We start from the raw sequence: 13,547 nt of genomic DNA, 5'->3' as shown, positions 1-13,547 counted from the left end.
TATATATATATATATATATATATATATATATGTAATTGTTATTATTTATTTTAGTGGTGTGAACAATCTTTTGGACATCACAGGTGTTGAGGGTGGTAGTCGAGTTTCATCGGAATTGTTTCTGTGGTTTCTGAGAAGAAAGCAAATATCTCTTTGGGGGATGCATAGAGAATGTTTCAATTTGGTTAGGTACTCCTGTGGTACTCCAGCTTAAACTTACCAACCTCCCGTAAACTCACTCCGTATGACCCTCGCAGACCCAGAGAGATATATATGTATATATTTTAATGCCATGAACAAACTTTGCTACATCATGGGTGTTGAAGGTTGTGGTCGTGTTTCATCAGAATTGCATGTGTAGTTTCTGAGAATGAGACAAATACCTAATTTTGGGGCAATCCCTGTAGACCCCTTTGGGGCCCGATTTTTATTCTTATTTTAATGCCATGAACAAACTTTGGGACATACATGGTGCTGAATGTTGTGGTAAAGTTTCATCAAATTCATATGTGTAGTTTCAGAGAAGTTGAAAGTATTTGCGGACGGACGACACACCATCCCATCAGCTCCCCGGAACTACGTTCAAGGTGAGCTAAAAACAAGAACATTGGTAGACAATGGACAATAAATATAGTGAATGGGAGTTGAACCTTCAAGCAGTTGGTCTACCACAATCTCTTGTTCTACCCCATCCCTAAGCATGATCCTTTTAAACTCTTCTTAAGCCAATACTCTTACTTACAGGTTACTGTTTTCTCTGTCTCTCTGTCTCTCTGTCTCTCTGTCTCTCTGTCTCTCTGTCTCTCTGTCTCTCTGTCTCTCTGTCTCTCTGTCTCTCTGTCTCTCTGTCTCTCTGTCTCTCTGTCTCTCTGTCTCTCTCTCTCTTCCTGTTCAATCATTCCCTTGCTGGTTGTGTATTTGTTGCAAAAGTATCTGTACATTGCCTTTTTACCCTTACATGAGCCTCGGGGTTGTACTAAAAAGAACCTGGATTACCAGCAATATGAACAATCACAAAACAGGTCAAATTGTGTTATAATCAATTCGCATTTACGATTGAAGGGACAGCAGAAAAAAAAATTCGAGCACTGAATTTGAACACATTGTCACCTGGGCCAATTTTGTTTTTTATCCCCTGCCAACCAACGAAGTTTGCGGGGTATATAGAAATGGGTTCCGTCCGTCCATCACATTTCGTTTCTGGAGCTTAACTACAAATCCCCTCAAGATATATTTACGAAATTTGGTACACATATCAAGCAAGTGGTGAACTGGTGCCTTTTGATATTTTCTAATCGATAAGTCACATGGTTTGGCAGCAATGTTGGATTCAAGAAAAATATTAAATAATGCTTTCTCTGGAATCGCATAACCTAACGAAGCGAAAATTTGATTTGAGTTCCTGCAGAATCTGCACCTTATGGGCAGAAAGCTTCAATCTTTTATGCAAAATCCTATGTACAGTGGCGGATGGTCATCCCAGTTCTCTGGATGTGCGTCGGATTGGTTGTTTTTGGGGACTTTGGTGAAATGATTTATGCATTCGCTCAACGTCTGCTGCACTTGTACTTGGTCGACCGGTACTTATCTGTTTCTGACAATTTCCAATCCCCTTAAAGCTCTTGTACCACTCTCTGATACGAGTCCTCGAGGGCAGATTCCTTCCATACCCTGTACAGAAATTTCACTGAATTTGCTTGTCGGGTCTCGTCTCTGAACCATTTGATGCACTGAGCTTTCTGCTGTGTTGTCGCTGTTTTCTATTACATTAAACCGCCAAACCTGAAACTAGAAAAAAAAAACCTTCATGAGTTTCTGTATCATATTGTTACGAATTCCGGTCTGCCTGGCGTGCGAGCGATTGCGTAACTCCAATCGCAACCGCGTCGCCCACCGGACGGACAATTCAGTCGTGACCCTCCTGGAACTACCGCCAGGAGCCAGTCACGGGTGGGGGTTTAACCTCACCACAACCCAGTCCGCATTCTACCCGCGTGAAATAGGGTGAATCGCCGAATGTCGATATACCTAAGTACCCGCGCAGGTAGCGTACCGAGGAGTTTTACCACGCCGCAGGTTGGCTCCGGACACAAACCGCTTAAGCGGCTCATTCCGTGCTAAGGGGATAACTGAGCGGAGTTATCGCCGACCTCAACGGTTCAGATTACTTGCTGGGTGTTTAAACCCACCACCAATCCCTTCTGTGATGCAAGATGGCACTTTCAAATGAAGAAAAGGACGCAACGAAATAGGTCACAATTTAACAAGCACTTTTATTTCACACACACACACACACACACACACGCACACGCACACGCACACGCACACGCACACGCACACGCACACGCATACACACGCACACACACACATACACACGCACACACACACACATACACACACATACACACACATACACACACATACACACACATACACACACATACACACACATACACACACATACACACACATACACACATACACACACATACACACACATACACACACATACACACATACACACATACACACATACACACATACACACATACACACATACACGGCAAGCACGTATTCACAGCCATACAGTAAGAATGCACATATAACAGTCAAAGAAATGAAAGCAACGCAGAGCTACAAACGAATAAAGCAATGTACAAGCACTTATTCAGGTTTACTTAAAAGACTGGTGCCACACACACATTTACACAAAAAGCAAATAAAAGTCACCCTCATAGGCAAGGGGGCAGAGAGGTCCGTGGACCAAATGTACGTGGGACCTTGGTGAGCGGCCAGGTCCACGAGACCGAAGGGGTCTTACCCGCGTCTTACCCGAGGAAAAGGGGGCGTGAACCTCCCCTGATCCGATTTCCTCTCCTGTAAAGGCATCCATTTGTACTCGTGGCTCGACTCGTTCGGCAACAATCACCGAACGGGCCCTGGACAGCACGACGTTCGGTGTTGACAGGTGGTGTGCTTGATGGTTGTGGAAGGAGAAAGGCGAAGGTGGTGGGGGGTTTGCTGTGGTGGTTTGGTTGTTGGTGGGAATCGTTTGAGAATGGGGGTGAGGCGATGCTTGCCGGATGGAGTTGTGGAGGTAAAGAGGCGAAGGTGGCGGTGTTTGAGTTGTTGGGGGATTATTGGTCCAAAATAACAATAGAGAAAGAAAAACGGCTAACTCGAAGCATCGCAGCCCGGATGAATCACACATATTCCCTCTAAACAACGGGTGTGGACTAACTACACATGAACTTATCGATATATCTAACCTGAGGACCTTTCTGGTGTATTGCAAATTTCCACAGCTGTAACAATATAAACCAAAGGGTATCATTGTGTCATTTGTGCTACTAAATATATGAACAACCAAAGTTGTCCGGGTCTTTTTGGAACCCCCTGTATATGGGATACCATGCCAGGTTGCTGTATTCCAAGATAGATCGGACCAGAGACTGGAACATCAGTGGCAGCATAACTTCATTCAAAGTTATGAAGGTACGTTTTGTTAGCCCAAATGTCTGGTTCACCTTGGTGACTGAAGTCGAGACATGATAATGGAATGTTAGGTCCTTGTTCATTGCGATGGCGAGATATTTTTCTTTAACGACATTTTCAAGCCCAATCCCATTCATCGTGTTGCACTCGTTGACAGCATCTTTGCCAAGATGAAGGGACCTGGGACGAAATTATGTTGCCATTCATCGAAAGGATGTTACCACACCCAGTGAAGGAAAACCGTGCAATTGGCATACGAGATATGAGGACTCCTGACTACTTTCTGTCGTTGGAAAAAGTGCAGTTTGTTGTGGCCTACTCAGATCTGGTGGTATTCACAGGCTGTTAGAGACTCCAACTCCAAGTGAGTGGAAGCATGGAGATTACCCAGAAATAATCTGAAAATTGGGAGGGTACACGAAAATTGGGAGGGTAAAAATAAACAAAATGTATTAAGAGTTAGATGCAATTTGACTTGCTTGCATCAAAATAATTGCAAGTTCAATGCAATATTTATGGTCAATAAGAGGATGGAGACTGCACATCGGTCATTGTTTGTCATCTTCTCTGTCACACAGAGTGAGTACACATAGAGTAAGTAAGCCAACGTACCATAACATATTTGGGCATTTCTGTATTTCTTCATCTTGAAAATGTATATCAGACCCAGATTGTGTGAGGAATCTGGCCTGCGAGTTGCATCACTACTTGTCGTCTGCGCAGTGCCGGTGCACAATGGCCTATTCATTGCTAAAGAATCTGTGAGATATTTTGCCACCCACCAGTTAACATCAGAGACCAGACTTAACGTCCATCCAAGAGACTGCAAATACATTGGATCCTTGCCTTCCCTGTGAAACACCAGGGTATACACACAAGGAACTTAGGTGTAGGAGGAGGCTATTTGGCCAATCATGCCGATGCAATACCAACCCCAGTATCCATCACCAATCCACACACATCTACACAAGGCAATGACCCCATACCCCTCGATCTCCAATGCATCCAGGTACCCATCTAATTCTCTTTTCAACTTATCCACCCCCTCCACTGTCACTACCTTTCCACAGAGACCATTCCATGCATTAACCACTCTGACTGAAAGACCCTTGCTTTAAAATTGTCCTAACTCTCTTTCACCTTAAAGCTATGTCGCAGAGTCCTAACACTGTCCCCTCTGCTGAAAATCGCCACTTCACCCATCTTGTCTACACACTTCATTATCGTAAACATCTCTAAAGACCTGCCTCCTTCAGCTGCACCCCATAGCTTGGTGTAGCTATACCCATAATCAATCTGTGGACCCAATGTTGTACCCTCTCTATGGCAGCTATATCCTTCCTTGGATGTGGAGACCAAAACTGAACACAATATTCTATGAGACAACTACATTCCTTCACCTCTTTTGATTCCCCCCCCCACCCCCAATAATTCAACCTAAAACCTTGTTTGCTTTACCTATAGCCCTCTAGCACTGTGCTGCCTGCTTACCTCCCAGATCGATTACCACCCCCAGATCCTTCTTTGTGACATGCTCCAAGTCTGCCCCTTGCATTTGTCTTGAAGAATAATCTCAAAAGAGCTCTAACATTTATATCAGGTGTACCTAACTGTTCCAAGATGTCCTCTAGGCCAGGGTTTATCTTTAACTTTTACCCATCACAACTCGCCTGGATGACACTTTATATTGTGATAAAAGTATTACCTCTGCCACCGAAGGTGGAAGGAGGTGATGTTTTCACCCCTGTTTGTCTTTGTTTGTTTGTGTACAGGATATCTCAAAAAGTTGAGGACAGATTCGGATGAAATGTTGTGGGCAGGTTGGGTGTGTGACAATACAAGGATGAACTGATTAAATGATGAAGATCTGACTGCTAGAATTTTTAAAGTGATTCTTCACCTTTGAAGGATGGGGCTAAAAACTATATATAGCCTGATATGTCAATAATTTATTGAGCCAGATATGTTGTATTGGATCAGGCATTGTGCGGCAGAGGTATGCACCCTACTGACTGCCCTTCTAGTTTTGAATTTTTTTTAAACTAAGTTGTGACCTATTTTTCAAAATACGGTGTATGTGCGTTATACCAATTTTGCCAAATATGCATGATCGGCCACAAATCCATGATTTGTAGTGCTAGGTTATACACTAGAAAGGAAATGGTTACGAGGAGATACGATACAGATGTTTAAGATCATGAAAGGTATCGATAAAATAAGTGAAGATGAATTATTCAACAGAGTAGACAGTGATAGTTCCAGGGGCCACAGCCTGAGAGTAAAGAAGAGGAGAGTTAAGACAGTCGTAAAGCAGGGGCCTTTCACTCAGAGAGTACTTACGGCATGGAATGGTCTCCCTGGAAATGTAGTGGCAGCAGAAAAAGTAGAAAAGTTTAAATTAGAATTAGATAGGTACCTGGAAGTTATGGAGATAGAGGGGTATGGGGTTGTTGGTAGGACTTTCAGGTAGTTTGAGCATTAATAGGTGATTGTGTGCGGAGTGCTGTTGGTGTGGGTCTTGTCAAGGGGGGTTGATGTGTGTTTTTAGTCAAGCCCATGCCCCCTACCCTGAGGGGAAGAAAAGGAAAAAACAAATAAATAAATAGAACGACAATAAATAAACAAGCAGTCATAGACTGGTACTTACGAAATCGTCAACTTGACCTCTGACCTTGACTAATAAAAGCTGTCTCTGGAGAAGGTAGCGATGCAAACCAGAAGTTTCTATGATGATTCTGTACCAAACCATAAAAAATTGTAACGTCGACCGAAGCAAAAATCTCCATTTCTCCACGCAATTATTTAATATTATTTTATCAAAGTCACAAAACCGTAATATTCGGCCATCCACCAACAATCTTTACATAATCCGACGGCTTAGCGAGTCAGGCATGCGACGATAACCTTTATTGGGATAAAAAATGACTTTTAAACACCATCTTTATCGAAAACACCGTCAGAGCGCACACGCAAAACCTTTACGTGACTCAACGACGCGTCTGCTCGAGCGCGCTGCACCACGTGACGAGCCGTGACGCGGCGAGTGAAATAATTTTATACAATCTTAAAACGTCTCCAAAACATCCGATTTTTACCAGAATTTCGAAAACTGAGTGTTTAGTGTCCTAAGCGATCGCAAAAACCGAAGACAAAATTAAAATCGAAGTTAAAACGAACTCGTAACGTCGAGTGAAGCAAAAATACTCCATTTCTCCACATGAATTTACGGAATTATGTTTGACCTCACTGTGACCTTGACCTTTGACCGATTTTGACCAAAACCTAATCAGCGCTAGCCATCACCCTCCTGAATCACGTGGTGTAATTTGACATTGGTAGCTTCTTCCGTTCTCGAATTATCGTGCCTACAAACAAACAAACACACACAAACAGATGACGGAAGTCATCAATATACTTACGAAATCTTTAGATTTCGTAAGTAATAAACAACAATAAATAAATAGATAAAACCATGCAAAAGAAAACAAACAACAAATTTATTTATTTCATTAATTAAAAAGTATTTTTGCATTTTCTTCCTTGGATCTTGTGTGGATGGGTTGGCGTGGTGTTCGCACAGGCCATCCTGCCTGAATGGCGATGACCTGTGTTGGATTTTCTTGTTGTGTTTCCAACATTCATTGGGAGGAAATTGGTGCCCTTTAATCAGCGTGGTGGACCCATCATTGAATTTTTCCTGGGGCCCCAAGAATCACGAAGACAGCCCCCAAACCTTATCAAATGCCTTCTTGAAGTCCAAATACATGATATCCACTCCACTTCCCTCATCTACCCAATCAGTAACTACTTCATAGAGCTCAAATACATTTGTTAAAAAAGACCTGCCTTTGCTAAATCCATGCTGACTTCGTTTAATTAGTTTGAAATTATTGAAATGTTTCCCTATCCTTTCCCTAATTAACGTCTCCAACACCTTCCCCACAACTGAAGTAAAACTAACAGATCGAAAGTTCCCCAATTATTCTCTGGAACCTTTCTTAAATAACGGTGTTACATTTGCTATTCTACAATCGTCTGATACCTGTTCTGACATCATTTATCCCCTCCTACGAATACAACCTAAAAAGGTTATTCCAACGAACTGTGAAACATATCCGTTAATACCACGCTTATCTGCTCTGCCACCTATTGCAATATTCCAAGATGAATATTCTCCAGCCCAAGAGCAGGAGAGCTAATCATCATCCCTTAATTTTTACCTCTGCCACCATCGGTGGATGGAGGTTATGTTTTCACCCCTGTCTGTTTGTCTGTTTGTGAACAGGATATCTCAAAAGTTGTGGACGGATTCGGACGAAACCTGGTGGGCAGGTTGGGTATGCAACAAGGAAGAATTGTTTGATTTTGGTGAAGATCTGAATCCGGATATGGATCTGAGAATTTTTTCAATAATTCTTCACCACTGAGTGATAGGGCTAAAACGATGTATAGTAAGATATATCTGAAAAAAGCTGTGGACAGATTTGTGCGAAACTTGGTGGTTGAGTTGGTTTGGTGACCAGAACAAGGCGATTAAATTTTAGTTCAGGTCCGAATCCAGATCTGGCCTATCCGTGGGATACAAAACGTTAACAAATCAGCCTGGTAGAGGTATGTGCTCCACTGAGTGGCCGTTCTAGTTCTCGCTGCTTCATCACTTCCTCCACTCCGAAGGGCTTCTAAAAGCCCTTGCTCACCCCCCGAGATAGACATGCTCAGCTGTTGGAATTTCCTTGACTGTTCCCACATAAATGTAGAAGTAGAAACTATTTAATAAACATCATCCACCAATTCTCCTGTATTATTCCTAAATGGGCCCACACTCCTTTTAAACCTTTCATTACCCCATATATACTTAAAGAATGTCTTGCTGTTATGTTTAATATTATTGGCAATGTCCTTTTCATATTCCCTTTTGGCCTGCCAAGGTATTTTCTTTACTTGTCTCTGCTTCCTCCTATATCGATCTAAGTCAGACTCTAGTCCTGTTATTTTGTACTTAATAAATGCCTTCTGCTTATCCATAGTTGCACTGCATACATCCCTGCTCAACCTCCATGTTCTCTTTCTGCCTCCACCTTTACACCTGACTGGAATATACCTACTCTGTACCATACACATTTGCACCTTGAAGATGGCCAATATTATTTGATGCAGATCATCCACTCGTTAACTTTACCCAATCAAAAGCTCTCAAATCACTTCTCATACCCTCAAAATTTGCCTCAAACCCTCAAAAAAAAAAAATCAAAATTTCACATCTCAACAATTGAGCTGCTTTTACTACATTGTGGTCGCTTGTCCACAGATGATGTCTGACCTCCACCTCCTCCACCACATTGGGATCGTTACTCAAAAAGAGGTCCAACATACAACACTCCCTCATGGGCTTTTGTACAAACTGAGTTAAACTGCAATCCTGGACTAGGTCTAAAGAATCCTTATCTGCTCTGCCCTTTCCCTATTTCTGGACCCAATCTCTACGGGCAAGTTAAAATCGCACAAAATCAAAACTCTTCCCTTATCACATGCCCTTCTAAATTACTTACACATTTATCTTTGCTGCTCTTTTTCTCACACCAGGAGTCCAATAAAAGCATCCTACAAGTATCCTGCTTGTTAAGTTTATCGTATAGTCTGTCTGCCAAACTGGAAATTTTACCCTAACCTCAAAGTCTCTGATAAAGTTTTTTTCTCTGTGAATTATTGTAGTATCGGGTCGAAGTTAACATCCTAGGGTGGTTGTGAAACTCTCACCCTTGGGCAATTTGAAAAATCCAAGATGGCGGCCAAAATGGCTTCCGCTTGTAGAAATGCTACGATAGTGCCCTCAAATTATGCTAGAGAAGCATGTGATACATCAAAATAAGGGTTTTAAATCGGTGAGAAACCCAAATTTCTGTACTAGAAACTGGTACGTTTAATAATTTTTCCATAAATGTACATAATAATGACCTGAGTACCAGTTTAGTAACGTCAGAGAACAGCATCTTCGTTCGTTTATGACATGAAATGTGGTTTTATGATACAACATGTTAACAAAACTTAAAAGTAATTACTCATTCAATTGTTATTCAAAACTACTTTCAGAAAAAGATTCCAAAATTTACAAATACTTTTAACTTTTGAAAGTTAGATGCACAAATTTACAAATAAGAGGCAAGCCAATAATGACAAAGTTGAACCAGCATGTCACACTATTACAATCATTCCAATCATTATAATCACATACCTTTGCAAACCATACTAATTATTAAAGTAACATAATCACAATATCTGTGTTAAAACAATAATTTCAATCATTTCCTGATTATAATCTTTCAACCTGTTGCAATATAGGCTCATAAAATATGGTTACTATATGCAGTCATTTGAAATACGGTAACAATTCAATGATTTGAACAATCAGACAGTCGAACAAAATACGGAACACACTCGAACAAATAAACATATGCTTCTCAATATTCATCATCAGAGTCATTTTCCACCATTGCATCATTTATCCTGGTGTGATGATTCCAGCATTCATCGTCTCCTTCGCAATGGCAAAACACTGTGCAAGTCATGCCTGAACTGCAGCAGCTGCATGCGTGTGTTGCATGGTTTTTTCCCCCTTGCAGGAGCATTGGATGACCTTGAGCAGAGCATCAGGAGCTTGTGCAGTGTTGGGAGGAAGCATGACTGCACTCAGAGATCCATCCTCCATGTACCACCCATGGACTGCTGGGTCAAGTGCTGGTGGGTTTGGCTCCAATGAGTTCCTCCAGACTGCAACCTGGATGTGAGCCCGGGCCACATTCTGACAGAGGGCTTCATCGGTTGGGGGTAGAGACTGGAGCTTGGGAGCATTGGCGATGTTCTTGCTCACCTTCTTCATCCACAGTTTGTACCTAGCATCATTTGCTGAATCAGTGTCCTCCTCACCATAGCATGCAAGGACGAAGCGTGTACATTGTTTGACTACATCTTTCAGCTCAACTGTGATGTCACCAAGTAAACTGAGGGAATGCTTTTGGCTCCTGAGAACTCTGAGGGCAACTCCATTTCCAATTCCGAAGTATGGTGCCACTGTCACATCCTGACAAACCATGCATTGGAAGAAGATCTTCCATAATCTCTTCATTATCGACGACAGATGCATTGATGTCAATCACTGACTGACCCCTGATTGGTGATACCATCTACACCTGTGAAGTGATCTTCCCAAGATGACGAAAGTGGCACAGCAAGACAAAGATGTCTGTGTCGTCTGCCACCACTATGGCTGACTGTGGTTTGACAACTGCCAGCTGATGTAGAATGATGGTGTCACCCTCTTCCTGGGTGGTCTCCCAATCTCTTCTCTGTATTGTCAGACCTTTGTACAGCTCAACTGGAACAGGACGGCTTCCATTGATGACAAGGCGATGTCGCTTGAAATCATCCTTGTGCTTGATGAGGTCCTCGCACAGAAGATCAATCAGGGCAGACTTGTTCTGGGACACAGTCAAGACAACTTTCTGTGGTGGTATCTTGGTGGTCGAGCTGAGGCGATATACCCTGCTTGCTCCTAAGTCCCTGTTCCTTCGAAGGCACTCCTTCCTGCTAGTAGCTATGTACCTGTAGTCAAAATGGCATAAGTGTACAATGTGCATGACAGCCAAACATCTGATAGAATCATTTTGTCTCGCACAAGGATGTATATATGTGTATCCATGGAGAGAAAATATATATATATATATTCAAAATTCTGAAGCACTTTCGTCTCTGCTCACACGTTGAAACTTGAAGCCTTTGTTCGTATCTACACACACATGCATCTATTTCTAAAAAGCACCATCACCACCACCATCATGCAGAAAGACCTGAAAAAATTGTTTTCTGTTACAAAATCAGCTTTGAAAATCATGAAGCAGTTGGATTTCCATAATTCAGATAATTTTCAGCAAAACAGCGTCAAAGTGCCCTGACTGATGCAGTGCTTGCTTGACACATATTATGCCTGTAAATAGCAGGAAATCTCTCTTTCTGCAACAAATTACAAAAAAGAAACTGGGCTTATGTAGGCCTACTATAATATATGTAGTTGCTGTCATGTTAGTGAAGTCATATGACATTTTGTGTTGGACACCATGGGCCTCTCCGTGCAAGTATTTTCTTCCTAAAATCGCCAATAACTCAAAAATAACAAATATACAGTTTTCTAGGCTAAATTTCTGAATTGAGAATCCTCTAAAACCCCTATTTTGATGTATTACATGTCTCTCTAGCATAATTTGGGGGCACCATGGTAGTATTTCTAAAAGCGGAAGCCATTTTGACCGCCATCTTGGATTTCTCAAAATGCCCAAGGGTGAGAGTTTCACACCCACCCTAGGATGTTAACTTAGACCCTATACTACATTAATCCACAGAGAAAAATAACTTTATCAGAGACTTTGAGGTCACCTCATTCGGCAGACATACTCGTAAGGTCGAGATTCAAATTCAGGCTAAACAGCTCAGTCGAGTGCCGGATATTTCTGAACTGAAAAAGTCTGTCATTTTGAAATAAATTTTCCACGACAGCAGAGATTTCACAGATACGTTTGAGATGGTCAATCTGAATTTCACGTTTTATTTTCTTTTGAAGAAATGTTTTCACTTCAGCCTGGTCATCGGGGAGGACGAGTAAGCTCTTCATGAGTTTTACTAGCTCGGGATGCGGAGAGCTCCCAATGATGTCCTTTGTTTTGAGTACAGTGGCCCACCAGTCACTTATTCCCAAATCGTGAGCACCTGGAAGCTGGACCTGCTGCCTGTTCTGCCACTGATCTGTGATTTAATTGGGTGGTTGATTATCTGGATTCTTGTGGAACTGTTTTTGATTTTTATTTATTTACTTATTTTTGTAAGGCATACTGGAGGTAAACTGGAAGATTTTACCAAATGGTGCAGGAATCCAGAAGAGTAGCACAGCCCATGGATTGCAGGAATCCCACAGCCCATAGCACAGCCCATACCTCTCATTTTTAGACACTGAATAGGTTATTGCGGTCCATCAGCATTTCGCATTTCATCTGAATCATCGTGTTGAGTTGAGAACATCGTCCTTCAACTATGTAAGAAAGAATACACTGCTTGGGATTTGCCATGCCTGCTTTCGAAATAAAATTAAGTTGAGAAGCAGTTGTGATAGATACTAATAGTGCTTCTCTTGCATATTTATCTCCAAAGCAGAAGCAACCCCCTCCAACTTCCTCAGCCCCCACCACACACCACTCCATCTCTTTGTCCACACCAAAATAAATGTGGAAAGCAATTGCACCACCAATTTCACCGAGCTATTTACAATGAACATGTACAATAAAATGGATTTACTTTTTTACTTATGGACACATTATTGAGAACTTTATGAGAAGTGTTCAAAATGTTATCGCAACGAGATACTCTTAACGGGGCAAGGAACTTCATTATTTGTTATTCACTAGCACCCTGCTCAGTCCACCTTCGGTGGGCAATGTGCTGCAACATAGTTTTGGAAATGCATTTTATAATTTCGTCATTTATGAAGAAAATGTATTGATCACAACATGTCATACTCCATATCTATATTAATAAATGTCAGTGTGTGTCAGTCCATCCATCTTCTCTATAATTCCAAAACCATGAAACCTAGTAGCCTCAAACTTTGCGTGCATACTAAGGGAACTCCAGGTGGTGCATGATTGAAAATTGGGTATTTGGGTTAATTGAACACCCCTTTGTAGATAATTAACGGCCTTTTTAATGATATCCTTTTCAATGCGCATCCTCGGACGCCTTGCTCTCCCTCACTGGGGTCTTAAATTCACCATTTTGAGTGGCATTCTCAACAATGCCTTCACTTGGAAAGGCTGTAACGGTTTCTTAATGATAAAGTGTCACTTGTTTTTTTTTCACTTTCCTCAATGACTACGAATCACTGCATACATCACTTTTGAAAGTGCCATCGTTTTCAAATTAGGAGCTTGGAGCAATTTCATGCATTATATGATGTGATTTTCCATGATTTATTCTCACGGACTAATTAAAGCATATAATCAAAATATCGT

The 13,547-nt window shown here is 41.7% G+C and overlaps 1 long non-coding RNA gene across 1 annotated transcript; it reads left to right on the top strand.

Annotated features, from left to right (window-relative positions):
- The first annotated feature begins 61 nt into the window (after nucleotides 1-61).
- LOC147020338 (uncharacterized) lies at nucleotides 62-12,841 on the top strand. Its single transcript, XR_015061769.1, has 2 exons — nucleotides 62-587; nucleotides 10,116-12,841. It is a non-coding gene; the product is annotated as an uncharacterized LOC147020338 (long non-coding RNA).
- The last annotated feature ends 706 nt before the right edge of the window (nucleotides 12,842-13,547 follow it).

The sequence above is a fragment of the Eptatretus burgeri genome, chromosome 9 (assembly GCF_056783735.1).
Source record: "Eptatretus burgeri isolate ZD-2024b chromosome 9, Ebu_testis_v1, whole genome shotgun sequence".
NCBI lineage: Eukaryota > Metazoa > Chordata > Myxini > Myxiniformes > Myxinidae > Eptatretus > Eptatretus burgeri.
Note: the sequence above shows the minus strand (reverse complement) of the source record. Positions and strands in the feature narration are given on the sequence as shown.